This window comes from Haliotis asinina, chromosome 13 (genome assembly GCF_037392515.1).
Source record: "Haliotis asinina isolate JCU_RB_2024 chromosome 13, JCU_Hal_asi_v2, whole genome shotgun sequence".
Taxonomy (NCBI): Eukaryota; Metazoa; Mollusca; class Gastropoda; order Lepetellida; family Haliotidae; genus Haliotis; species Haliotis asinina.
The window spans coordinates 47376138-47402829 of NC_090292.1; positions in this window are offsets into that span (position 1 = coordinate 47376138).

The following is a 26692-nucleotide window of genomic DNA, read 5'->3' on the forward strand; positions in this document are numbered from 1 at the left end:
ATCACTATGAAACGTGGCCAACATTTAATCGATGCAGACGGTCTGTGGTCAGTATCAACAGAGTTAATATCAAGTGGACGTTTGCTAAAGCAGGCGGGCCTCCAACTTGTAGCACCAAGGATAGCTGGATGATATTCTTCAGCAGGAGAATTAAAAGATTAATAATTCCACCACATTGTCCCATGAGCCACCGCCTTCTGGCATGGGACTCTAGGCAAAGTTCAGAACAACATATTGCAAAATCAAAACTGTTTTAGACAATAAAGCCACGTCTAAAGTTAGAACAATTCCAAATGACATGTGTGCATTCATAAATATCATAATACTTCACGCACAGGGTTTGGCATGACCAGCCGATTGGTCGAACCGGGCCCATTCAACCACCTGTCCTGGCAAAGTCAGGGCCAAAGTGGGGTGTTGAGCAATAGGAACACTGGTCCTGCTCCCACTGCCCTCAACCACCAGGATCCCTTCCTCCGTCGACACAGGACCGCAACCCACGGCAAACGGGTTGGTGGACCAAATATTCCCCCGGGTCCACTACGGGGCTGTCGGCGAGCTTTTGGCGTTACCCAGCACCCACCACGAGGAGGTGGCTCGCCACGGGTGCCAGATGTATTTTTATAGTTGGTAGTTTAGATTAGTAACTTGAACTGTTAGTGGCTGTATCCTCAAAGGGGGTTGAAGTTTTGTAAAATTATTGTCCTCCTGAGAGGGTACGCAAGCCCCGAAACGTTCAAAGTCAATGTAAACTTAACAGGATTTTTAAACGCTGTATTTTTGTTATTTTAATTTTTGGCTAAAATTTCTTACAATCGCCAGCGGCTGAGGGGATGGTGTAAATCTAACTAGCATCCATGCAGGTAGCAAAGGTACTGTAAGTCCTTTGTACTGTAAGTGAGAAGGGACTGTCAGCCCCCATTGTCCCTAGTGTGGTGGTCTACCTTTAGTTGTTGGCGATCTGTAGCCTGTTTGTTTTTGTGTGTGTGTTTGTTTTGGGGGTTTGGGTTTTTTTTGACGATATGACTGCAATATTACCGATGTGACGTTAAATATTCACTCACTCACTCACTCATTCATTCACTCTGAAATGTCGTCTTTGCAATGAATTTACAGAGACAGTCCAACACCTTGTCAGTGGATGCCCTTCCTTGGCACAAACAGCCTACCTAAAAAGACATAATGGCATAGCTCGGTGCTTATACTGTCATCTCTGACATTCCTCTGACTTTGACTCCAAGGCCCATCCATGGTACGACTCTGAATATGTCAAGGGCGTCATGGAACAGGGAAGATTTTGATGATACTGATAATTAAACTTGTGGTCAATAATATCAAGGTCAAAGGTTGATATGGGACAAAAATTATATAACATAATGGGATATTGGACATAAATTAAATATTCACTGATATTTTACTCTATCTGCAACTCGTTGAAGCCAAGGCATAAAATGTCTCTGGCATTCCTCAGACATATTTTCGTGACGATAAACTCCCAAAAAGGGGTGGTAATTATATTATGAATGGACAATTGGTAAAATATGAGCCTGTCTTCAAGAACTCATGACCTCACTGCTGCAGAGGCCTGCACAAGCCGTGTACTGTATCACCAAACATCCCCGGACGACATAGCATACTGAAATATTTACAGAGAAAAGAGCAAAGTCGTTTCAAATGAACACGCTTACATTTATTTCCACAGGGAAATAATTTATCATTCAGTGCTTGTTTTTTTTCCTTTGAAAGAAAAGACTTACAGTGCAACTAATTTAACTATTAGAGCATAATACCTCAATATGAATGTGGTTGGAAATTTCTTATACATTGAAAAGAGTTGCCAGGTAACGTGTTTTGTTTTCTCTGATAAAAGTTAAAGAAACGGATAGTTGTCAAATTTCGAGGCTTTTATCAAATTTTATCAAATTTGTAGGATTTCAGTCTGATTTACACCGGTAGTTCGATTAAGCCTAATGTTCTACCGACCCATTCTCCTACAATGCCATTTGTGATGATATACTTGGCACACTCTGTATGTAGGTGCATGTCTATTTTGACTGTTGTTTGATGTCATGGTTTTCTGCCTAAGACATAAGATGAATAATAATAAAAAAACAAAAACTGACACACACACACATTAACACATATAATGGCACTGCCATGTACACACACTGACAGATACAATCTCACTGACACATTCAGAGACTGACACACAGACACATGCAATCATATTGGCACATATACACACTGACAGATACAATGAAACTGACACATCCGGGATGGTCATATATGCCAGTCGATGTCAATCGTGATGACAATCACAAGATTGCCTGGTATTTTATTTACTTTTTGGACGAGGTTTGGAACACACGCACGCATGCTTAGTCTCTCTCACATTCACCCTGTCACACACACTCACACACTGTCTCTCTCTTTCTCTGGCACACATAAGCACACGCATAGCCAATAACTCTCACACACTCACACTGACATACCTCGTGTAAACCGTTCGCTCACTCACTCGGTCGGTCACGTGCATGGTACTCTACATTACCTGTCCGTTACTGTTATTATCGGGGTAACCAAACCAACCAATGAATAAAACAATCACCCAGTCTCTCGGGTTATATTGACAGTTTACTGAAAACAAAATGATATGTGCAAAGACAAAGACAACCCTGCATATTGCTGCGATGTCCTCGTGCACAGTGGTGTGTAATCTTCCACAACAGTGATGTGCTATCATCTAGTACAGGGGCACGTAATCTCCCAGTACCGTGATGTGTTTTTACCAGTACAGTGGTGTGTAATCTTCAAGCGGTGAGTTATCTTCTATCACGGTGGTATGCTATCTCAAGTACTGTGATGATTTCATGGGCACGTTATCGTCCAGTACCGTGATGTGTTTTTACCAGTACAGTGGTGTGTAATCTTCAAGCGGTGAGTTATCTTCTATCACGGTGGTATGCTATCTCAAGTACTGTGATGATTTCATGGGCACGTTATCGTCCAGTACCGTTGGTGTTTTTACCAGTACAGTAGTGTGTAATCTTCAAGCGGTGAGTTATCTTCTAGTACTGTGGTATGCTATCTCAAGTACAGTAATGTGTTATCTTCCAGTGACGTGATTTCCTTTTTTCAAGTTACATGGTGTGTTTTCTTTCAGTACCGTCGCCTGTTATCGTCCAGCAGAGTGCCACTTTATCTTCCCGTACAATTTTGTGTTATCTTCCAGTGCACCCTTGTGAGTGAGTGAGTGAGTGAGTGAGTGAGTGAGTGAGTTAACATTTAACGTTACATCGGCAGTATTGCAGCCATATCGGGACGAGAGCATTCTTAAAAAAGGAATCTATGTATATGATAAAAGCCTGTCGACGACGGACAGTAAAACAACTAGAATATCAAAATAAGAAATACAACTAGCGTGAAAAGTTATAACTAATATTCCTATTCAGACAATACAATATAAAAACAGGCTATATAGATCACCAACAACTGAAGGTAGATCACCATACTAGGGACCATGGGGACTTACAGTACTTCTGCAACCTGCATGGTCCCTAGCTGGATTTACATCATCCCCTCAGCTGCTGGTGATTGTATGCAAGATTAGCCACAACTTAAAATGACACATATTCTACGGCTAAGACAAAATGGAAGATCAAATTTGACTTCAAATGTTTTGGGACTTACGTACACTCTCAGGAGGACAATACTTTTACAGTGCTTTAACCCCCCTCGAGGATACAGCCACTAACACTATAAGTTACTAATTCAAACTTCCAAGCATAAAATATTTATCTATTTACAATTCATTCTAATTCTTTTAAAAATGCAATAATTAAATGAAAGCTAACAGAATGAAAAAGATCCTTCAAAGTTCGTGAATTAAAATATTTATCCCTTGTGATGGAATATTCAACACAGTCAAGCAGGACATGCTTGACTGTGATTCTTTCATCACAAGGGATACAAAACGGAGGATCTTCACCTTTTAATAGTTACTCGTGAGTACAACTCGTATGGCCAATGCGACATCGTCGCATAATGACCTCCTCAAATCATGACTGACAACCCAAGTAAGTATAACCGATATAAGGTTTTATTTCATGTAATTTATTTATACCTACTTGGGTGTCCCACTTCTTCTGCATCACATCACGGATAAAAGATCTTATTGTAGCTTTATAATCTGAGTATGGAATAAGAAGTGGTGTCACAGATTTGTTGAGTGCTGCTTTAGCGGCAGGATGGGCCATTGTGTTACCAGAAGTGTCACGTGACTAGGTAACCAACAAAGGACGATGTCGTACTGGCCAGTAGCAAGATTATTGTACAATTCAATAATTTCTATTAAGAGTGGATGTTTACAAGAAATGTTTTAATAGCCTGAAGGCAAGAAAGAGAGTCGGAATATATTATATACTGTTTACGTTTCGAGTTTCTTTGAATATATTTAAGAGCTGTTAATATGGCTTTAGCTTCTGCTGTAAAAATAGAACTATTGTCTGGTAATCTAGAAGATATTGTTCTGGATCCAATGACAGTAGCACAAGCAACTGCGCCACCGTCCTTGGACCCATCTGTAAATAAGGATTTATAATTGCTATATTTATGTTTCAATTGATTATATTCTTGTTTATACTGTAATTCATTCGTTTGTGATTTTTTAAATGTAGTTAATGTTAGGTCAACTTGTGGCCTAACCAATTGCCAAGGAGGAGAAGAAAGCAGACGGGAAGGCAATATACTTTCCAGGTCTATACCGGCAGACGAAATAAATGGTTTAAACACGTCACAATTTAATTCTGGACTCACAAAAGTCCAGAAACTCTCAGCACTGTGGCCACTCTCTCACAAGGGATTTCGCAAAATTAAACATACAGCTGTTATGTATATGTACTAAGGATGAAAAAATGAAAAAAAATTTTTTCGAAAACTCAAAATTTAAACTCGCTCGCCCATGGGCACGCCCATGGGCGAACAGTGGCCAATGGGTAGGCCCATGGGCAGGCCCATGGGCGAAAGTGTTTAATTTCATCCAGAATAAATGTTTTGGAGGTTGTAAATGAATGAAAAAATGTTGATAAGTATCATGACACAAATTTCAGCTTGTTGTGACTTGACTCTGCTAACTGACAGCGATTTTTAAAAATCTCACCCATGGGTGAAAAACATATTGGCCCATGAACGAGAATAATTAATTTCATTGAAACTACATGTTTTTTCCCAGGCTTTGCAGCTTTTCAATGAATGAACGTGTATTTATTATTGTCTTGACACGAAATTAAGCTTATTTTGACTTAATTCGGCTAATTTAGAGTGATTTTTCAAAAAGTCTCGCCCATGGGCGAAAACCATTTGGCCCATGGGTGAGAATATTTACTTTTACTCAAAATTTACCTTTTCCCATGTTTTGGAGGTTGTGAATGGATGAAAGTATGTTCATAAGTATCATGTCACAAAATTCTACCCATTTTGAATTAATTTCGCTAATTTAGAGCTATTTAACAAAATCTCACCCATGGGTGAAAAACATTTTGGCCCATGGGTGAGAATATTTCCTTTTACCCCCAAACCCATCTTTTCCAATATTTGGAGGGTGTAAATGAATGAAAGTACATTTATGAGTATCATGAGAGAAATTTCAACTCATTTTGACTTAATTCCTCTAAATGAGAGCAGTTTTGAAAACTCTCGCCCATGGGAGAAAGACATTTTGGCCCATGGGCGAGAGTATTTGCCTTCACTCAAAATACATCTTGTCCTGTGGTTTGGAGGTTGTAAATGAATGAGGATATATTTATGAGTATCATGGCACAAAATCCAACTCATTATGACTTAATTCTGCTAATTGAGACCGATTTTCAAAAACATCTCGCCCATGGGCGAAAAACATTGGGCTCATGAGCGAGAATATTTCCTTTTCACTCCAAATACATCTTTTCTAATGTTTTGGAGGATGTAAATGAATGAAAGTGCCATTGTGAGTATCATGACACAAAATTCAACTGATTTTGACTTAATTTTGCGAATTCAGGAAGATTTTTTAAAATATGCCAGAATAATTACTTTTACTCAAAATACATCTTTTCCTGTGTTTTGGAGGTTGTAAATGAATGACGATATATTTGTAAGTATCATGGCACAAAATTCAACTCATTTTGACTTAATTCTGCTAATTTTGTAACAAGTACAAGAATCTGGACTTCCACTTAAATTTTCATAGCTTTTTTTTATTGTCTTGGGGGTTGTAAATTTAAGAATGAAAGTGTGTTTATAAGTATCACGACAAAAAAAATGAAATCCTTCCGGTCTTAATTCGACTAATCTCGCTCGTGGACGAAAATATTTTCGTTTGCTTCTTTTCTTTATTTTGCAAACATATGGTTTAAAAATAGATGCAATTCGAATGAAAATTCAGTTTAATTTCGTGAGTTTAGTTTTATGTCGCACTCAGTAATATCCCAACAATATGGCGGCGGTTTGTAGATAATCGAGTATAGATCAGACAATCCAGTGATCGACAGCATGAGCATCGACCTGCACAACTGGGAACTGATGACATGTGTCAGCAAACGTCAGCGAGTCTGACCACCCGATCCCGTTAGTCACCTCTTACGACAAGCATAGTCGCCTTTTATGGCAAGCGTGGGTTGTTGAAGCCCTCTTCTACTCCAGATCTTCACGGGTCCCGAGCACAGAGCTTTACTTCCAGCAACATATAACAGTACACTTAGAATGCTAAGCCTTGAGATTCTTTTGAATTTAGGTATTCTATAAATATAACAAAATTCAACCTATATCTATGAAGTTGAAGTTATTTGTGAAAGCCCTAATCAAGAGTGACCAAACTCCAGTGACTATGCTGGGACACATTAATAAACGGTGTTGTGAGATCTTTAAACTGTATTGAAATATGTCTTGTCAATTCCACTGACATTCACCAAATGTACCCACCTAGTAGTTTTAAGTATACCTACCCAGTTTAGCATGTTTCGTTTTAATAGTGTGGTCCCCATTTTCAGTAATTCCCGTTTGCCCGTCCCGGCGTTTCTTCGTCCGAGGTTTTATGGGGTATTCTCCTATTTGTCAGACCAGAAATAATCTACAACAGGGGTAGGTCACTCCCTTGTTTTCTTTACCATTTGTACTAATTAGTATGCGCCTCCTCATGCTCCAATGCACACAGTGACCTGATTCGTCTCCATCGCAACTTAGGCTGCGTTTAACAGTACTTCAGCCAGTTTACTGTATCAGTCGAAATCTTACAATGAATGAATGAATGAAGAGCAAGAAGTATATGTGAATGAATGAAAGAAATGATAAAAGAAAGAAGTGCATATGTGAATGAATGAGAAAGATATAATAAAAGAAAGAAGTACATATGTGAATGAATGAAAGAATAAATGATACACCACGGCCATTCCTTCCAAAACATGCTAAAGAACGCAAAACTATCGTTAGATCACATGTGTTAACATCAGCTTGTTACTGTCTAACTGGTCAGACGTAACAATTGTCAGACAGGTTAAAACAACAAACTATCTGGTTGACTGCACAGCTGCCTGTTGACGTAGTCTACCCACATCACCTACTTTTCCTGCGTAACCTTCATCTACATCACCATCCTTAATATATTGAGCAGAGAGCACAGAAGGCCCTATAGCTGTAACCACTGAACCGTGGCGTCTCTCTGCTCCCAAGTTCCCAAGTGGGGGTGTCCTTTTCTACCTATTCCATTAATCTTTAAAACATCTAACAAGCTCAACGCATGCATAAGAGTATTTTTTATGTATTATTCAGTTGATAAATTATTATTTCATGATACATATATGTACAATATTTTGCTTCGATTCTGTAACTACCCACATTATGACATTGAGACCATTCTGATTTATCGAGTAAAATACGATTGTATAGTTTTGAGTTTGAATCTTGGCATATTTTACCGGTTTGCCACTTTTGCACTCTACCTGTTTAAAGGGGGCGTGCATATTTTGGTGTTTTTTAGTATTCCATCTATTCATTTGGATTTATTAATTTATTTGTTTTTCTTTTGTTTTGTTTTGTTTTTTACTGCTAGCGGACCTGTTAGTCTGCTTTGATAACTGTAAATTTATTCTGACGTTTGACGAGCGGAACATGAAGTGTTGTTATCATGTGTGTTATGTAATTATATTATTGGTATGGAGCGGCATTGATATGTATGTTTATGCTTGCCAATCCAGTCCCGATTACTTGAGGAGATTGGTTTAAACTATAGATTAACGTATCCATACTATTAATGTGTAATCATTATATCGGGCTATGAGGAATACGTAATGTAATCAAGATTGACTTTGCATTTACTTTTCTATTTTTAAAATAAATTTTCACTATTTTTGCTTCACTCGAAAAGATTTACTTTGGATTTCGTGCTTGTGGTCTCTAAGTATTTTAGAAATTATGTTGTTGAGACAACTGGAACTGTTGATCTGCAGTCTTTCAAAATTCCTTTTCACGAGATATATTCTCCCTTTTTACCAGTTCTCAAAATGAACATATAGCTGTTTACATAAAGGTATCTTCCCGTAAAATAAGTAGGACGAAATGTGAAGCATAGCAGCGCATTTGCCATAACTGAAGTTGCTAAAATGATCCTGAAAACTGTCATTTTCAACATTCACCTTGCTTTGCAGGCAGTTTTATCAAGAAACTAAATAACTCATTACTAATGGAAGGAGTGAACTGAAAGCCCATTTTATTAACTGAAGTCACTGGTTGAACTCGCCAACATCGATTCACTTACATTCCTGTACACGTGTCTTATTTCGTTTCCTGAGGACACACATTTTACTTTTTTTTATAGAAAATCCGTATAATCCGTAATCTAATCCCATAAAACAACACCGTTGTCACTACACCAAACGATTTTGACCACGACCCAAAACAAAGGTTTAACTTACAGGACTACCTGTAAGATATCCCTTTCTTGATAACGAGTTTAACAGCTACGCCGAAATGCTGCTTACCTTATAAGAAGTTGTACATCCATAGAACTTCCGTGATTTTTTCCAAATGATCATGACCTGAACAGATATTACTTTGTCAGAGACTTCATGAGTGATTTTCAAGTTCTAATCCACACACTGATTTCCACTTTTTCATCATTTTTACTTTTATCTCAGTTTGCTGAGTATCTCAGCATAACTCGCAAAGACAATGGAAACTGAGCGGAACGATGACACTTCTGTTTCTTCCGCGTTCACTTACGTAATTTCCGCAAAGCGCCTACGACAATTTGCGCCGAAAAAGTCATGTCTCGTCCGCTGGTCTTGTTTATTGGAGTAAAACAGCTGCCGCTTTCAAGTGTATTTTACTTGTCATATACAAAATTCATCCATGGATCACATTAGGTCATTAGGGGACACCAGCTTTGAAATGAACAGGTGTTCGTGAGTGTATATGGATGAAAAAGACTGATTGCGCAAGACGCGCAGCCAAATATCTCACATTCAAAGGAAATCTCGAATTGATTGTTTTATAAGGCGTCGAGCTGACCAGTTGGTTTTGGTGTTGTGTATAAACCCCCTTTGCAAGAACTTTGTCAAGCATACCTGCTTTGTCCTTTTGCAAGACCTGCACATAGTAGTCTTTGAAAGACATTGACATTTATGTGCAGGTGCTCTGGAAAACCTTGTCCGGCACGATATTCCTTCCAATTTAGTTATTGTGTGCATGCTGCATTTCAATTTTGGAAATGTGCTTAAAACATATTTTGATTCTCAAAGAATGTGGTTCGTTTAGCAAGCAAAATATTGCTTTGATTAACACTTCACCAGTACCATACAATATTACAGAATACACAATACCGGATACACAAAAACGACAAATTATAGCATTGTGATTAGGGGTATATGGAGTTATAGGAGTCCCTTTTTATCCACCGAGACAAGTCCTACACGCCCTGGTGGGGTGTGGATTCGGGGAGGGGGTAACGGAGGAGATGACCAAGACACACGTACTCCATACGCTATCATGGTCTTCCTTACTGCTTGAAGATCGACCTTTTCTCACTGTGGTCTATGATGACTTCGGTGAACGGAAAAGAACTTATTCACTGTGAAAACCAGAAAATAGTTGAATCCGTCCACGATTTTATCATAAAACACAAAACTTGATTTTTAATTTTTTAACAGGAAACTAATTAACTTGTTAAAAACTTTCTCACAAATGTTCAGTGTTTCTACAAAGAGCTAGTCAGACACAACAAACCATAACTCTATTTTTCATGTTTACCTATATGATTGTTGTATTTGATGTAATGATATGTATGCATATGTTATTATATGATAGTTCATATGGATGACGACACATGCTTCATTTATATTTTGTATTATATGCTGTATGGGTGAGGTACAGTAAAGCTTGTTCACCAGTCCCAATCAGAGTTACAAAACACACAAATATACAACAACATGGAGATGTGTGGAGAAAATAGAGACATATGGAGAACAGCAATGTCATAACTGAACAGAAATCATTCCCTCTATTGGTGAAGGCCGTGTGGGATTAGTTAAACAAAGAAATCTAGTCGACCATGCCTCCTAATCCTCTTACTCCTTAAACAAACGACTTGCCTGAGCTGTCTAAAATTGAATTGAATTTTTTGTAAATTCGATGTTTCGGGTATTACGTACGGAGGTAATCAGGTGTCAACACTATGGCGTTCGACGCTCCGGACATGAAGGAAAACCAAATACGTTATAAAGTACAGTAATGTGGTCACTATGAGCGAGGCAGACAGTCTGATGAGCACAGTTCATTACGGAAATCTCTTGTCTTTGGAGCTGCTCGTTGAGACGCTGAAGCCTTCTGTCAAGTTCTTCTTTATTCTTTATTGTGGCCACTGTGTCACAATATGCAGTTTACATGCTCACAGACCCTCGATTCACGATGACGCCAACTTTCTCGACTACTGTTCGTGCGACGACTATCAGGAACTGGTTCCACAGCTCATTCTTTCACCGATGTCTTTGTGTATGTGTTTTAGCTCGTTAATTAGCGTAGAGACAGGTCCTGCTATTCTCGGGCACAAGTTCTCCAAGGTCGTCGACGCTCCGAGTGTCATTAGAACAGTGTTGAGCACTGTCACACTCCACTGCTTTTCGACAGTCCTGTTGTGTATTTGATAACGCAATCGACAATCCGGGTGTGAACCAAAAGAGGATACCACCATTCTCATCGGTGGATGAAATGGGATGAAGAAAACCCGCATACTCTTCATCACATTGCTACACCGTATTTACCATAACGGATGTTTAAATAGCACTTTATGTAAATAGAGCATCAAAAGAAGCTGAAACCATGTATTATATTAACATGGTACTAACTATAGTCGATTCGAACCACTGCTTTACAGTTCACTGACTGCCGTGGATGCAGGCTTTTCCCACGTGGCGGGATAAAACCTAATGATCGCAAGGCCACGTGAACCAATCAGAAATGGACATTCTTAAATGGGGTAGGAGAAATGTGCCCTGTAGTGCTTATGAACCTTGATCTTTCAGGTACACTTCATCAGTTGTGTACAAATACTGGTCTAGAATAATGTTTCAAACACTTTAATACGTATTGATGCAGGGCTCCATATATGTTCTTGTTTACGTCCCGCTCGTCAAACGTCAGAATAAATTTACAGGTATCAAAGCAGACTCACTCGCTGGGCCACTAGCAATAAAAAAAACCCAAACAAAGCTAAAACAGATAAATCAATTAATTTAAACAAATAGATGGAATACTAAAAACCACCTAAATATTAGTATGCACGCCCCATTTAAAAAGATAGAGCGCTAAAGTGGCAAGATTCAAACTCAAAACTATTCAATCGTATTTTACTCAATAAATCAAAATGGTCTCAATGTCACAATGTGGGTAGTTACAGAATCAAAGCAAAATATTTTACATGTTTATGTACGATTTATTTAGCAAAGCCAGAAAAATCCCCGACAAACACGGCCGCTTCTCCTCAATATGTGGGTTTGTGAGAGTGAGGGTACTCCCTACAAGGCTCACTCCCATTAGTTAACAAGGCGTCCTCCCAATTTATGTATTTTTTACTCGATAGGTACGGAAAATTAATTATGCGATGTGGGTATGTCATGACTGGTTGATTTCTCAGGATAAGGTGAATTGGGTATGGCAGAGTCGATATACTATGATCATAGGGGATTTAGCAACCATGTTGGAGTGAAGGAATGACAACTCTGTGATAGATTAATGAGTGTCTTTTTTAAGCATTATGAAAATGGGAATGGTAAATTAACACAAAATGCCCTAGACCTGTCCAGCGTGTCATACATATATATATATATATATATATATATATACATATCATAAAATAATAATTTATCAACTGAATAATACATACAAATACTCTTATGATTATGTATAACATCACATTTTAATAAAAAGATGCATGCGTTGAGCTCGTTAGATGTTTTAAGATTAATGGAAGAGGTTGTGAAGGACACACCCACTTGGGAACTTGGGAGCAGAGAGACGCCACGGTTCAGTGGTTACAGCCATAGAGCCTTCTGCGCTCTCTGCTCAATATATTAAGGGTGGTGATGAATGAATGAATGAATGAATGAATGAATTTCTTTATTTCCTCCAGAATTTACATCCGAAGATTTACAGCATCTCTGATGTTACTCAGAGCAAACACACAATGTTAATATATAGAATATGAATGCTAGAATAGAAATATGAATGCTAACGTCATAAGCTGTGTAAATAACTATTCAATAACATACGTACACAGACTGCCGGTTATTGCTGCACAGAAAAGAGAGGACTGTCCAACACATTCTTGAGATGAAATACATATTTACAAAATAATAGTGACACATTGTCCCAAGTGGTCAAGCTAACAATTCCAGGTAATGTTTGAGCCGCTCCCCAGAATAATGCAAGCATTTCATTTTCATCCAAAAGTTCAATTTTAACATAACTGTCAACATCCAGTTGGTCAATGAGGGTGGAGAAGAATTCATTTCGTTCAGTTACATAGTACTCACAGTACAAAAGTACATGTCTGTCATAATGGAAGAGGTAGAGAAGGACACCCCCACTTGGGAACTTGGGAGCAGAGAGACGCCACGGTTCAGTGGTTACAGCTATAGGGCCTTCTGTGCTCTCTGCTCAATATATTAAGGGTGGTGATGTAGATGAAGGTTACGCAGGAAAAGTAGGTGATGTGGGTAGACTACGTCAACAGGCAGCTGTGCAGTCAACCAGATAGTTTGTTGTTTTAATCTGTCTGACAATTGTTACGTCTGACCAGTTAGACAATAACAAGCTGATGTTAACACATGTGATCTAACGATAGTTTTGCGTTTTTTAGCATGTTTTGGAAGGAATGGCCGTGGTGTATCATTTATTCTTTCATTCATTCACATATGCACTTCTTTCTTTTATCATTTCTTTCATTCATTCACATATACTTCTTGCTCTTCATTCATTCATTCATTGTAAGATTTCGACTGATACAGTAAACTGGCTGAAGTACTGTTAAACGCAGCCTAAGTTGCGATGGAGACGAATCAGGTCACTGTGTGCATTGGAGCATGAGGAGGCGCATACTAATTAGTACAAATGGTAAAGAAAACAAGGGAGTGACCTACCCCTGTTGTAGATTATTTCTGGTCTGACAAATAGGAGAATACCCCATAAAACCTCGGACGAAGAAAAGCCGGGACGGGCAAACGGGAATTACTAAAAATGGAGACCACACTATTAAAACGAAACATGCTAAACTGGGTAGGTACACTTAAAACTACTAGGTGGGTACATTTGGTGAATGTCAGTGGAATTGACAAGACATATTTCAATACAGTTTAAAGATCTCACAACACCGTTTATTAATGTGTCCCAGCATAGTCACTGGAGTTTGGTCACTCTTGATTAGGGCTTTCACAAATAACTTCAACTTCATAGATATAGGTTGAATTTTGTTATATTTATAGAATACCTAAATTCAAAAGAATCTCAAGGCTTAGCATTCTAAGTGTACTGTTATATGTTGCTGGAAGTAAAGGGCTTCAACAACCCATGCTTGCCATAAAAGGTGACTATGCGTGTCGTAAGAGGCGACTAACAGGATCAGGTGGTCAGACTCGATTACTTGGTTGACAAATGTCATCAGTTCCCAATTGTGCAGGTCGATGCTCATGCTGTTGATCACTGGATTGTCTGATCTATACTCGATTATCTACAAACCGCCGCCATATTGTTGGGATATTACTGAGTGCGACATAAAACTAAACTCACGAAATTAAACTGAATTTTCATTCGAATTGCATCTATTTTTAAACCATATGTTTGCAAAATAAAGAAAAGAAGCAAACGAAAATATTTTCGTCCACGAGCGAGATTAGTCGAATTAAGACCGGAATGATTTCATTTTTTTGTCGTGATACTTATAAACACACTTTCATTCATAAATTTACAACCCCGAAGACAATAAAAAAAGCTATGAAAATTTAAGTGGAAGTCCAGATTCTTGTACTTGTTACAAATTAGCAGAATTAAGTCAAAATGAGTTGAATTTTGTGCCATGATACTTACAAATATATGTTCATTCATTTACAACCTCCAAAACACAGGAAAAGATGTATTTTGAGTAAAGTGATTATTCTGGCATATTTTAAAAAATCTTCCTGAATTCGCAAAATTAAGTCAAAATCAGTTGAATTTTGTGTCATGATACTCACAATGGCACTTTCATTCATTTACATCCTCCAAAACATTAGAAAAGATGTATTTGGAGTAAAAAGGAAATATTTTCGCTCATGGGCCCAATGTTTTTCGCCCATGGGCGAGATGTTTTTGAAAATCGGTCTCAATTAGCAGAATTAAGTCATAATGAGTTGGATTTTGTGCCATGATACTCATAAATATATCCTCATTCATTTACAACCTCCAAACCACAGGAAAAGATGTATTTTGAGTGAAGGCAAATACTCTCGCCCATGGGCCAAAATGTCTTTCTCCCATGGGCGAGAGTTTTCAAAATTGCTCTCATTTAGAGGAATTAAGTCAAAATGAGTTGAAATTTCTCTCATGATACTCATAAATGTACTTTCATTCATTTACATCCTCCAAATATTGGAAAAGATGGGTTTGGGGGTAAAAGGAAATATTCTCACCCATGGGCCAAAATGTTTTTCGCCCATGAGTGAGATTTTGTTAAATAGCTCTACATTAACGGAATTAATTCAAAATGAGTTGAATTTTGTGACATGATACTTATGAACACACTTTCATCCATTCACAACCTCCAAAACACGGGAAAAGGTAAATTTTGAGTAAAAGTAAATATTCTCACCCATGGACCAAATGGTTTTCGCCCATGGGCGAGACTTTTTGAAAAATCACTCTAAATTAGCCGAATTAAGTCAAAATAAGCTTAATTTCGTGTCAAGACAATAATAAATACAAGTTCATTCATTGAAAAGCTGCAAAGCTTGAAAAAAAGCATGTAGTTTCAATGAAATTAATTATTCTCGTCCATGGGCCAATATGTTTTTCACCCATGGGCCAGATTTTTTAAAATCGCTGTCAGTTAGCAGAGTCAAGTCACAACAAGCTGAAATTTGTGTCATGATACTTATGAACTTTTTTTCATTCATTTACAACCTCCAAAACATTTATTCTGGATGAAATTAAACACTTTCACCCATGGGCCTGCCCATGGGCCTACCCATTGGCCACTGTTCGCCCATGGGCGTGCCCATGGGCGAGCGAGTTTAAATTTTGAGTTTTCGAAAAAAATTTTTTTCATTTTTTCATCCTTAGCACATATACATAACAGCTGTATGTTTAATTTTGCGAAATCCCTTGTGAGAGAGTGGCCACAGTGCTGAGAGTTTCTGGACTTTTGTGAGTCCAGAATTAAATTGTGACGTGTTTTTAATTCTGTGCCCAAGAGATGGAACAAGAGAAGACTTTTTGTTATACAAATCCTCATAAAGCGGATTGAAGACACAGTTAGAGGCAGGGTTAGATTCATTAGAATATAATTTAGTAATGTATTGTAAAGACTATTTTATACTACGTTGAGTAAGAGATGGTTCATCGGCCTCAACGTACAGACTATCAATAGGTGAAGTTCTGAAAACCCAAGACAAAGTCTTAAGCCTTGATGGTGGACAGAATCAAGAAGTTTAAGGTTGCTTTTGCAGGCTCCACCATATACGATGGAGCCATAATCAAGTTTAGAACGTACGAGTCATCGATACAGGTGTAAGAGGGTTGCTTGATCCCCTCCCCACTTTGAGTTGGAAACAACTTTCAACAAGTCAAGTGCTTTCAGGCATTTAGTTTTAAGTGATTTAATATGTGGTAAAAACGTCAAATGTGAATCAAAGATTAGACCCAAGAACTTGGCTTCCTTCACAACTTTAATGGGAGTGCCATCTAGAGATAGTTCAGGGTCTCTGTGGGGTTTATGTTTACGACAAAAATGTATGCAGTTTGTTTTCGATTTAGAAAATTTAAAGCTGTTTTCAAGACACCATTTATCTATTTTGTTTAAACACAAATGCAATTGCCGTTCAATGGTATGCATACTTGTACCACGACAAGAAATATTAAAATCATCCACAAATAACGATCCATCAATTGAATCGTTTAAAACTTTGGATAAACTATTTATCTTTTTCCTAAAAAGTGTTACAGACAAAATACTGCCTTGTGGAACACCCTGATCCTGATTGTAATGATCAGACAGGGTAGAACCCACTCGAACTTGAAACTGTCTATCATTTAAAAAGTTGGCTATAAATTGAGGTAAACGACGTCGCGAGCCAAAGTCATGTAAATCCCTCAAAATGCCATATTTCCAGGTTGTGTCATATGCTTTTTCAAGATCAAAAAAGATAGACACAGCATGTTGTTTATTAATTAGTCCGTTTTTAACAAATGATTCCAGTCGCACTAAGTGATCGACAGTACTTCTGTTTTTCCGGAAACCACATTGTATATCTGTGATAAGTTTATTTGTTTCCAAGTACCAAACTAGTCGATTATTTATCATGCGTTCCATGGTCTTGCGAACACAGCTAGTTAATGAAATCGGACGATAATTGGATGGATCCGTATGATCACGTCCAGGTTTAGGTATTGGTACTACTATGGCGTCACGCCATGAAGGAGGAAAGTTACCCGATGTCCAAACACCATCAAAAATAGTTAGGAGAGTTTCCAGACAGGATTCTGGTAAATGTTTCAGGAGTTGATAATGTATTTTATCAGCTCCTGTAGCAGTGTCATGAGCTTGATCAAGTGCAGCATGGAGTTCATGAATAGAAAACGTTTCATTATAGTCCTCCCCATTATCAGAATTGAAATTAATAGTTTTCTTTTCTTGTTGTTTTTGATATTGCTGGAATTTTGGTACATAATTAGAAGAGGAAGAGTGTTTAGCAAGGGTTTCGTCCAGTTTATTTGCGATATCTGATTTATCAGTAAGCAATTGATCTCCATGTTTAAGATGATGGACTGTAGATTTAGTACCTTTACCTTTGATTTTCTGGACCATGTTCCATACCTTGGACATAGGTGTCCGAGAATTTATTTTGGATATATAATTTTGCCAAGACTGGCGTTTGTTCTGTTTGAAAGTACGCCGTGCTTTAGCATTTAAAATCTTAAATTTATTTAAATTATGCGCCATAGGATGGCGACGGAAATAATGTTCTGCTTTTTTCCTTGCCTTCCTAGCTTGTTTGCACTCATCGTTGAACCATGGTTTTCTTATGTGTGGAACTGCAGAGGAATTTGGTATACACTCATCAGCTATGGAATTCAGTTCCTCAGAAAAGCATTTAATAGCATCAGAAACGTCAATAAAACGTTCAGGTTTATGTTTTTCAACACACAGTGTTTCATATAAAGCCCAATTAGCCTTTTTAAAATTTCGTGTTGTTGATGGAGGAACATCGGATGGAGTTACAGCTTTTAAAATAGGAAAATGGTCACTTCCACAGAGGTCATCGTGTACTGACCATTCAAATTCATTTAGTGGTTTGGAATTTGTCAGTGACAAGTCAATAGCAGAATAGGTCCCTGTACCAGGGTGTAAATATGTGTTGGAACCATCATTATAAATACATAGATCATTGTCAGAACAAAAGTCCTCCAACAATTTACCTTGAGTGTTTGTATTCACACCACCCCACAGTGGGTTGTGTCCATTTAAATCTCCAATTATAATACAGGGCTTCGGGAGTTGGTCATACAGAGCCTGAAGATCAGTTTTGACAAACGTTGAAGACGGCGAAATATAAAGAGAGCATAGCGTAAACGCTACATGTAAAGTAATTCTAACTGCCACAGCCTGCATATTAGTAATAAGTGGAACAGGGCTTGAGTAACGTTTTGTCTGACTAGAATGGATGATCCGCCAGTGGCCCTATCACTCGGAGGTGAAAAACAATGATATGCATTAAAATGACGAAGGTCAAATGTATCTGTTTGTTTTAAATATGTCTCTTGGAGACATAACGCTGAAGGTGTAAAATCTTGGACTAATAGCTGTAATTCATGTAAATTAGTCCTCAGTCCTCTGCAATTCCACTGTACAATATTATTGGAATAAACTATCTTTTAGGGAGATTTATTGGGGATCTACCGGGCACTCTTTTGGAGGGCGACAAGCTATGTGCCCTAGAATGGACGTTTTCAGAAACGTCATTTTACCCAAGTCAAGGTAGTTTGGCAGCCTGTGGATGATTTTGTTCTTTTTGAGCTTGACTCAGATGATGTTTTTGCTACTGTAGCATAACTTTCTGGAAGATCAGATCTCTTTACCATTTTTTTTTGCCTCAGAAAAGGAGATATTTTGAGTAAACTTTATTTTATTGATCTCCATTTGTTCTTTCCAAACTGGACACTGTTTAGAAAATGAAGAATGATCGCCTGAGCAGTTGGTGTATTTTTTGAAATCACTGTCACAATCTTCTGTTGTGTGTGTTTTCTCACCACAGTGAGCACACACAACAGACAATGTGCAAGTATTTACACCGTGTCCATATTTCTGACATTTAAAACACCTGAGCGGGTTGGGGATGTAAGTGTCAACACTGATATTACAATATCCTGCTCTTACTGATTTTGGAATACTTGGAGAAGAGAAGTGGAAGAGATATGTGTTAGTAGGTTTTGTTTCTGAGTTTATCCGAGTTGTAAATCTTTTAACAAAAGTCACCCCTTGATCTTTCATTTCTGATACGATGTCAAACTCAGTCATATCTGCAAACAATTGATCTCGGTCTCTAACAATGCCTTTGCTCGTGTTCAGAGTCTTGTGTGGAGTAACTGAAACCTGGACTCCAACAAAGAGCTCAGTTGACAACAGGTTGGTTGATTGCTGTTTCCTGCTACATTCTACAAGTAGGGAACCTGAACGCAGTCGTCTGATATTTCGTACCTCACCTGCGATGCCATGTATACCTTTAGATACCGCAAATGGGTTTAATTTGAAAGGTGATTTGTCAAGAGTCTCGATCACTAGAAATCGTGGCCAGTATTCAACGGACGGAATAAACGGTCGTAGTTCATCATTATCATTGTCAAGTTGACGCTTGCTTCTTTTAATGGGGGTTGTGTAAGCCATAGTTACTTTAATATGGTTCATCATCTGAGCTCCCCACCCACCACGGAGTATCACAAGGACAATGCTAAAAACAAGTGGGCTTCCGACTTGCAGCACCAAGGATACTCAGATGATATACTCCAGCAGAAGAATTATAAATAATTAATCTACCAGATTGGCCCATGAGCCACCGCCTTCGGGCATAAGACTCTAGACAAAATTCATATTATCATATTTCACAATCCAAAAGGTTAGAGATCAATAGTAGTGCCAAGAAAATTCAAAACAATTCAAAATCAAATTTGTGCAATGACACATACACAGTCCATGCACAGGGCTTGGCGTGACCAGCCGATTGGTCGAACCAGGCCCATTCGACCACCCGTCTAGGCAAAGTCAGGGCCTAAGTGGTGTTTTGAGCAACAGGAACACGGTTGCAAGCTCCTATTGCCATCAACCACCAGGATCCCTTCCTCCGCCGACACAGGGCCGCAACCCACGGCAAACGGGTTGGTGGACCAAATATCCGACCGGGTCCACTACGGGGGTGTCGGCGAGCTTTTGGCGTTACCCAGCACCCACCACGAGGAGGTGGCTCGCCAAGGGTGCCACAAAGTAAAGGAGATGGTCGATGTATTGATTGGCCGTCAGATTGCCCTGGACAAGGACAAGTGCCGATCTGCAGGTGTATGAAATCCTTCCCCCACATTAACACTTTCACCACCGAATCTGTCCAACTGTCTGATGCAAAACGTTCATTGCGTCCACTGTAGACACAGCGTCTACCATCACGTTGCCTAAGGAGATAATGTGGTTCATGCACGTCCAGTTTGAATGGTTGCAGGGCAGCACCGTGCTACACCGTCTCACTCGTCGACATCTGTGTGGTCGTGTCAGGGAAGGGATGTTTGGCACGTATTCCTACTTCTCGGAGACACTTCCTGATTGCCTGATCTGACAATCTTCGGACTCCAAACTGTTCTTGTGCCTTCCGGTGCTATGGTGGTCACTTAGGTGGGTTACCTGGATGTACCGATCTTGGGAAGGTGTGGTGACTCTAGGCCTTCCTGATCTTTGTAGAATTTTTTTGACGGAATCGATTCCACAATCGAGTTATTGTGCTGGGATGAGCGTTGAAGATCCTTGCCACCTGACTCTTTGATTTGCTAGCTTGCAATCGTCCAATTGCCTGATTTTGATCGGCAGCGTTGAGACATCCCATTTTCGTGTACAGTACTTGCAAAGATCGTGGATGGAATTGTGAGATTCATTCGAGTCTTTTATAGTGATATGCTGTACTCATGTTTTGCACGTGAGAAACAATCATTGTCCTGATATTTGTGTTCCATGACATCCACGCACATCATGGCAATCCTGATTGGTAAAACCGTTCAAATTCATTTTTGGTTGCGTTCGGTCAATCACAATCTTCGGAAACATTCCAGAAACAATGTGCAACCCTACAACATGTTTGAGTTTACATATGTGTACAAAATTGTAAATATCATTTTGAATTTCATTTTGCGTTTCTTTCTTAAGAGTATATTTTAATTTGTTTATACAGATGTATCATCTAAGGGTAGATTATATATTTTTATTAAACTTAACACTGAGTGTGTTGTTACAATACTCTGTAGTGACTCTGGGTCAGCTCATTATTAAATAGGGGTGGACAGCGTGGCTTAGCAAACTTGTGTAATTAAAGAGGGCGATGCAATATAAAACTAGACCGTAGATCGCCAAGAATTCCCATTAAGTATTAGTTCTCCAAATGGGAAGGAAATTGTGGAAATTCACCATTGCTAGTGTGATCCTATTTTGAAGGACACATGATCAGCCAGCTGTCGACGATTGCACAAGATATGTTTTAGATTTCAAATAGTTCTTAACAACATCTACAAAATGAATATTTAAAGAGAGAATCGTGAAACCGTTTCCAGTGAACACATTTATGTCAATTTACACATCAACACAGAAAACAATATGAAGATCTCTGGAAAGAGACCAAGTTTGACATGTTATTACTTTTCCTCTTGGGAAACACTTCTGAAGCAAATGATATCATAATGTTGATATCTGTTTGCGCAACACACGAATGCTGTGTTGTGTGACCAATCATATGTTGAGAAGCCCTTTGGCTGAGAGGAACAACTGACACGTTCTCTCTGCATATTCATGACAATCGTTGCAGCCTTCTGTGTTCTTGTGTTTGCCGTAGACTTCAAGCCAGTTTTCTTGTACTGACTGTCTGACTGTCTACCCGGTGGTAGCTTCTAGAGACAGCTGTTCAAATCTTTTGCTCACTGTGTATCAGGTGGTAGTCTGTAGACACATGCGTTCATAAACATTTGGGTTCACTGTCTACTTGGTGATAGCTTCCAGACATTGGTGAAAATAGTGTTTACATTCACCGTGGTTCTTGAACCCCGTGGTAGTCGTGCATCAACTCACGGGTGGTGATTTCAATAGCTCTCGAACATGGCACCGAGGTATATGAGCGTCCGTCTGAAACAACTCCTGACATTAATGGTTTTGCTGATGCTTATGATTTCAACGGTAACCACTAAGCACTGTACATCTAAGAAGACGGAGACGGTTATCAAGAACATTGGTGTCAAACTGTGCCAGCTTAAATGTGCTGAACAGGGTCAATCTGTGAATATTGAATACGATGCTGAGACTTTAACCTGCCGTTTATCAACAGATGAATCAACGATCAAGAAGAAGGAAGGACATGCCAACCTTAAACTGAGCCACCCGCACGTAAGTAAACGTTTCCAAAGGCTTGTCCTAAATGGGTACTCAATAAGCACATACATCAAGCCTGTAGTTCATGATGCATTTTGGAATTATCTGAGCATCATTTATAATTTTGTGTATGTTGATTTTTGTGTTTGTTTCCTTTTCATTGCCAGTGTGACCCTTCTAATTATATGCCCACCTATCAGTCATTTCCTTATTCGAACACCGCCAACTCGAACCTGAAACCTACCACATCGTCATATACATTTGCTTATCTTTAAATCAGAAATTTTATAACGTTCACAACTGACGAAAATCAAAAACACTATTGAGATAATTTTGTCTTATTAAACTTATTCCCGACCAAGTGACCCATGTTCAGAAATTGGTAGACATGCAAAACACAAAAGATGATGCCCTGACCTTCACGTGCTGACTACAACATCCTGTAGACAGCTTTTGAAATTGATGTCGTTACTGGACAGGTAGTCCACACTGGCACATGCTGTGTGGGACCTGGCATTGACCTGTTGGAAGAGCTGTCGTTCACGGTCAACAAGGTAAAGGAGATGGTCGATGTATCGATTGGCCGTCAGATTGCCCTGGACAAGCACAAGTGCCGATCTGCAGGTGTATGAAATCCTCCCTCCACCTTAACAATTTCACCACCGAATCTGTCTACCTGTCTGGTGCATTTAGGACCAGAGTTATTTGCTTACAGTACACCTTGTTCCTTCTTGAATTATTACGTATACTCCCATAATATTTATTATCCCTTTGTATTTATTACCCACATTCTAAAAAGTGAAAATATCGTTAAAATAAAGCAAGACTTTTCTTCCTCTATATAATGTTCCTACGCAGATACATCATATTGGTGATTAGAATGTCAATCGCTTCACTTCAGGAAAACGTGTGCTGCATAGAAGCACTGTATTTCCAATAACTAGTCACGAAAATAAACAAACTACGATAGAATCATGATGGAATCCAAAATTAATTCTTTTCAATTAAGATATTTGTTTCAAATGCAGCAATGAAATTCATCAAAACACTTCTGAAGTGTACGTGACCTAAATCTCGCCTGAATGTCAGTCAGCCATCAGTGTTGGGCTATTGTAGTCATCACGTTGAGAAGTGTTCACAATCATGAAGGTAATGGGGAGTATCTAATTAGGAGAGGCACACACAACAGCAGAAGCCGAAAGTGAATAACTGGGAACTGTAAGTCTCAAATAGTTGGGCTCAATGTTCTTCATTGGAGGAAGGGTTACTGTATACATGACGCTTGGCGTTGGGTGTCAGTGACGTTTCTCCTCGCGATTTGGAATTCTTACTTGTCGAACTTTGATGTTTCTGTTAACGACTCCACAGAAAACTGTGCCTGAAAACACACTGCCTCGAATGAAGACGATTCCAAGGCTATTGTGTTCATAATGTGCCAAGTGCTTTTTGGATCCTACATGAGAAACCACGGGAGACATGGCACTCGTTTTGTGCGGGAGGACGCGATTAGATGTGACTGACAGTGACAGTGACAGTGATCGAGATACAAGAGCACTGCTCATCTTTTCATGTCTAGCGTTAGAAACTCCCTGTGCAATCCAGACAACATGAAGACTGAAGGTATTCAGTAGTCGGATAATATTTCACAACACTTTCAACCAGCTGTCCGTCAATTTCTACAAAATCATTAGATTTAACTTGCACAGGGTTTGAATAGCTGAAAAAAAGTTCTGGATCCTACAAACATACACAGATATCCATATACGTTGTACAAATAAACAAGATATGTAGATCTAGACCTACTATATTGATATCACTATACGCTTGTAGGATGCAGGACGTATTATTTATAGTAGTAGAAGCCCCTATGTTAACTGTGACGCCATATATACAATCACGCTAGGCACGTAATACGACGCATTCATTTACTTTCTTGGATTGTTTTATTTCGCTCTTATTATAAAATCATGACTTATTATGGGATTGTAAATAATGCATGTAACCACACACACACGCACACACACGCACACACACACAGAGAGAGAGAGAGAGAGAGAGAGAGAGAGAGAGAAATAAATAAATTGTATTTAATACCACAGAAATGTTCTCGTTTTTCATGCTGTCAGAAGGTGTAAAAAAACTCTGATGAATGGAGTGAGTGATAAAAGTAATTCAAAATCATATTAGTTGAGGCATAGAGGGCAACATAACGTGATTCTTCCTTCTCTGTTTTCAAGGTTCCATCCCGTATGTGCAGCGCAGGTCAACGATATCTGAAGACTCGATCTGGGAAGGAGGTTTGTATAGAAGGTAAGATCAAATATTTTTAATATGATCGCTCACATTCTCAGCTAACATGATTGAAAGCTCTTCATCTATTGTATTATCTGTGTATGTATTTGTCATGACATGTTTTGTCATCACTAGAGTTTTCCAAATATGCTACACTAGTGCACATTATCTGGTGTTTCACGTCCATCTTAGACCTGATACAAATGGTGGCGAAAAAGACTTAGATCTGAAACGGGGGTAAATACGGGGGTGACAATGTTACTTTATATCTGTGGCCAGCACTAAACTCCAGCGAGTTACAAGTTGAAATTATCCGAGACCCATGAATCAAGTCTCTATTCAGCTTGAGACCAGCTTGAAGGAGCTTAGAGACTTCTTGTTATCAGTGATCAATGATAAATCGATTGTGCTCTTAATCCACTTTACATCTAAGGCCACGTTAGCTTCGGAAAAATGCAAGCGCACTAATGGTAGAGAGCAATGCTACAATTCATTTTCCTATGTTCACTTTACATCCGAGACAAACATTAGCCATACACAGCTGTGATTTCCGCTGTCATCTCAGATCATCTCTTATCAAGGCAACTTCAGCTTCGACTTACACAGGTGCTTCTTGATCACTTTGTATCTGAGACCAGCGTTAACCAAATGGAGTTATGAGTTCAACTCATATTTCCGAGTTAAACTCATAACGCAGACAAACGCTAGCAATGTGATATGACATGAGGCCAAGGAAAAATATACAGTCTTTATGTTCAATATCATAACTTGTGCTCCACAGAAACACCTTAGCTCAACAGCAAATACAGCCCGTTTGTGTTCAAAAGAGAATGATGGATTAAGTAACACGAAATTGGGATTTCCACTTCTCACATTGCTGAGAAACTGCTGGTGGAGCATGACCACCTGCTTCCTCAACAGTAGATTGCATCTAAATATATCACGGATTAGATTCAGTCTCACTCATGTTATCAATCTCGTAATCAGAATCGCCTGTGATGTCACCTAAAGTCGCCAGTAGTTGCATTCTACATTACCCTCTACTTTGATCTCTTCATCAACTCTGCGTCATTTACGTGTTCAACTGTTTCAACATTTAGTAGTCTGCAGGCTGGCACGGAACATCACCTATGGCAATGTTCCATATAACACGAAAGCATTAGGATCACAGGGATATCGCGGGACTCGTAATACAGGGTGATTCTGACTTCTAATGTATAAACAGTGATGGAACAACCCTTCCCCGTTCCCACCATTGTGTATACAACCTGGGCCATGGGCGATCTTTTTGAAATTACCTTGCCTTCACTTGTCCGCCAGGTGCTCTGATCCGTACGGTCCAACCTTAAACTGGTAGCACATGTCGTATGAGCGATGTGAGCCATACGTGTTACTATTACACTTAGAGGCAGTTAACCAGTATAGCCTTCACCTTCACCGGGAACGTTCACGCTGTTGCATGAACCGTATAAATATTTTTCTTTTAAGATGATCTAGCAAGTACTATGTCCTGAAATACTTATTCCCATTTTCTATGAAACACCTGCGATAGCCATGACTGCTTATAGTTCTAGAATGTATCGAGAAATAGCAGTTCGAAGGTAGACGGTGGAATCAGCTGATCGTCATGTTTTGTCGGTTTGTTGGCGTTTCGCAATCGGTAATTTAATTTCGACACTAGATGTCTCAGTACCACACATTTAAAACTGTGGTGTAGTTTCATTGTATATGTCCCCAAATCGCTTTAGTATTACGGTCGATGTGGCTGCATTCATGTAACTCACTGCAGCGAGGAACTGATGGGGTGCGTGAAATGAGAAACACTGAAAGTCATGCTACGTAAATTTCATTGGGTCATACAAGATGGGATTGAGATTTTTGACAACACAAATGTTTAGCAGTTAGAGAGAGAAGTCAGAAACACTCCGTTCTGCATCCCTTGTGAGGAAAGAATCACAGTCAAGCATATCCTGCTCGACTGTGTAGAGTATTCCATCACAAGGGATCAGTATTTTA